This window comes from Dermacentor andersoni, chromosome 3, assembly GCF_023375885.2.
Source record: "Dermacentor andersoni chromosome 3, qqDerAnde1_hic_scaffold, whole genome shotgun sequence".
Taxonomy (NCBI): Eukaryota; Metazoa; Arthropoda; class Arachnida; order Ixodida; family Ixodidae; genus Dermacentor; species Dermacentor andersoni.
Genome location: NC_092816.1, coordinates 234,846,115 through 234,849,851, shown reverse-complemented (window position 1 = coordinate 234,849,851; position 3,737 = coordinate 234,846,115). Strand labels below are relative to the sequence as shown.

General features: G+C 43.3%; 1 long non-coding RNA gene across 1 annotated transcript; it reads right to left on the bottom strand.

Moving 5' to 3' along the window:
* Positions 1 to 1,393: 1,393 nt before the first annotated feature.
* On the bottom strand, positions 1,394 to 3,231 carry LOC129385953 (uncharacterized). Its single transcript, XR_008613423.2, has 2 exons — positions 2,676 to 3,231; positions 1,394 to 1,617 (listed from the first exon to the last, which is right to left on the bottom strand). It is a non-coding gene; the product is annotated as an uncharacterized lncRNA (long non-coding RNA).
* Between the last annotated feature and the right edge of the window lie 506 nt (positions 3,232 to 3,737).

Below are 3,737 nucleotides of genomic sequence, written 5' to 3'. Positions count from 1 at the left end.
AGGTTGAAGACTCGTTGTATCGGTATAGAAGCTTGTAGCTGAACTGCACCACAATTCGACGGGACACAAAGAAGAGAAATACATACAGCAGAACGCTCTGCTGGGTGTGTTATTCTTCTTTGTGTGCCGTCGAATTGTGCGGTCCAACTTCAAGTAGAGCATTGGGCCTCTTCGGTGCAGGACCGAGGAAGTGTAAGCTATTCGACACCATGCCAGTGCCTTGCCACACAATTATGGAAGTCTGAAGGTTTGCAAACAAAGCTTTGCTTTCAAACCCACCTGCTCATGTAATACAAGCACTGATTGAAAGAACCATCATACAAAAATAATGGTGAAATGAATCGCCTTTGAAAATTTGTATGTCGACACTAATGACATAATAGGTGCCACAGCAAACTCGACAGTTGTACTGGACAGAGCACTTTGTTTCCTATGTGAAGCACAAGCTTTCATTACATGCTGTGCAGATAACCAAGCTCAGTTTGTTTTAACGTGGTACACAGCATTCACTGTAATCTGTTTTTGATTCTGAAGTGCCAAACACCACCTCTTTTTCAAGGATGTCATGGGAATATTTGGTGAGAACTGTTTACAGCCCCTCATAATAGAAGTGTGGCCAGCCAGCTTTGCTTGGGTGCCTTTATAGATTTCTGTTCCTGATCATTGTGTGCTATCAAGTTGCTAAAGTCTATGCAACCAGTGCAAGGCATTACGTGATTCTATGGTCAGATATAACTTTAGGAGGCCGCAGAATCTGCACTTCAACGGCAGGTGAACACAAGCCTGCACCAATGGGCACACACTCTACACTGACGTCGTGCCGCTGGACGCACTAATACCCGCTCTTTAGAGAGGGACTATGTGGAGGCAATCGGCTGCTGCGCTTTGGTCATCTGGGCGGGGCCTCTCCTGTCTTGTGAAGTTGTATCCGACTAGAGGATGCCGCTTTTCATACAACACAAAAGGACAAAGTGTACAATTATTTGGCCTATGAAATGGATACATCACAAGTGAGCTATGCATGCGCTTAAGCTGTGTGAAAATTAGTACATGCAAATATATGACATTGTTAAAGAATATGTGGTATCGAACATGCATGTAATGGCACGTTTAAATCGGGGAGTGTTGCATTCATGTGCACAGTCTATAGGTGATTGCATTATTAAGGTCATGCCGTTTCCTGTCTTTTCATTGTGAAATACACACACCGTTCATCTTGTGGCTAATCAACACCCACTGTATTCTTGCACATAGAAAGAACAAACAGCACAATGACGTATATGCTGCATTAGTGTCTTTTTCATTTACACGGTCCAGGTTGTCTTATCTGTTTGCCCATTTTGAAGAGACACAAAGTGCATGTTACAAGTGTCCCAATATGCACAGCACAATGTTTACTGCAATAATTTTATTCATGCTCTTGAATAATAAACAAAATAATAAACTGAAAGCTCCTTTATAAGGTGTGTTCTGGGGGCTCGACTGGAAAGCAGTGAGTGCACTGATCCTACTGTTGCAGAGCAGCCCTCTGGACCTTGCCACACTCTCAAGAGCATGTGCCTGGCGCTCGCCTACTGCCACCGGCCGGTTGAGTGCCTCCAGCAGCAGAATGTTTTGCTGCAAAAAAAGTGGATTGCTGGAATGAATCAACCGCATATAAACCATTATTTACAAATAAAAATGCTCATTGCACTATTGGTACTAACTGCCCTTGACTGTGGAAGCCTTTAGTGTATGCATGATAAAACAATTTGTCGGGACAACATTGCTTTATTTTTCATAATGGGTTGTATTTTTCAGAGCCAATTGTAATGTTTATTAGTGTGCCAACAGCTGACGTGTCCCCGAACCTTCACGAGTCTCTACTGTCAGCACCACAAACTTATTTTTGTTCACTGCGAAATCAATGGCGCTCCCTACAATCCCGTCTTATGCGAGCTGATTGCATCCTATGCCTACAAACATCATATTTTTGTCCCATTACGCAATTTTCTACCATCCTCGGCTGCAGTTCTCTTCTTGACATCCATTCTGTCACGCTTATGTAATCACCTGTTATAAATTGGCAACAAGTGATTGAAGATGTGCATGGCCTGCCCACCGATTCCATTGTTTTTTTAAAATCTCAACTAGCATATCAGTTGCCACGGTTTACTACGCCACTGTCTTCCTGCCTTAATGCTGCCTCCAACAATTTTTGTTACTTCGCTTTCTGCACAGTCCTCGACTTCTGAAGTTTCTTTGTTAACCTCCAGGTTTATGTCCCATATTGCATAACCGGTAGAATGCAACGATTCTAAACATTTTTCAAGGATATCGGTAACGTGGCGATCACAATTCGGTAATGCCTCCCATGTGCTGTTCAACCCATGAAATTTTTGTATAAGTTTCCTGCTTTATATCAGTACCTGCTATTGATATTTCACCTGGATAAAGATACTCTTCCATAGATTCTGCGGGCTGAATGTCACTGATGAACTTCTGTTATATCACTAAGTTAGTGAAGGTTACCTTTATCTTTTCCATATTTTCGCGGGCCCACGCACATGTAAAAGCACGAACACTCATTGGCTCTCAATGCCTTTTTTAAACTGCAGGACATTCAGTTCGTTACTACGAAAGTGACTTAATCCGTGCACTATTATTATGCTAAATATGAAACAGTAGAAATATACTTATCTGCAGTTTGTCGATGCCTCCGTCACTGTGTTGGTTGCGAGATCCATCGTCGGCACCACCTCCTTGTCGCATCGTAGCTATATCGGCTGTCTTCCTTTTGCACACACTATGCAATATTCGTGACGCTCGCAGTCACGCAGAGTGGAGGAACTCAGCGCACTCACAGAAGCAGCACCGGATAAGTTGTTTGTTCAGGATTGTGCCGTGAACAGTAAGTACGCGTTGCGATCTGTAAAATCGCCTAAGCTATTCGCAGTCTTTCGGGGTGCACGGAAAGATTGCTCACGGAGGAACAGAACTATCCAAGAAATAGTGGTCATCGTCGAGCCTGATCACTACGTCGCGCACTGCAAGCTCGTTGTACGAGTTTGTTTACACTGGGCCTCTTCGATGTTTAGCCGCCATGCTCACCCGATGAATGTATGTGATGACGCCACCACAGCGTTCCCTCGTGGTATAATGCGAAGCGTACTAAATTACAAATTAGTCGAATACACATTCAGTGTACATCTTGTAAGCTTTAAAATGCTTTTAAACCACGTTAAACTAACTAATAATATTTTATTAAATGCATTTGTTTTATAACTCGCTTGTGCGTGTAATGCACTCGGTGGAACGACAAACAAGTGAAAGAAGGCGCGACCATGCACCGACGGTATGATCACGTGAGCCCCAGTTTGTCGACCGCCCAGAAGGCAACGCCCAAGGAATGATAGCCACCCAGAGTGAATCGAGATAAACCAATGAAACTGGAGGCTTCTCGAAAGATAAACTGTGTCTCGGTACCATTTGTGCTTTCATCTTGGGGTGTCGCCAGAGCTCGTGAAGATCCCGAGTTTCGCCAAACTCGGCGCATCCTGCATAGCACCCCTGATTGTTTTACTGATTTTTTTATTAATTTATGTGTTATGTGTTATTTATTTATGGTTTATGTGTCCATAGAGATGCCGTCCGCTGTGTTCAGGTCAGGTGCCCCGATAGTATTTTTTTATATCCTACTACTGAGTCTGAGCTAATACATTTATTTTCTGAGTTACGTAATACCACGTCGTATGACA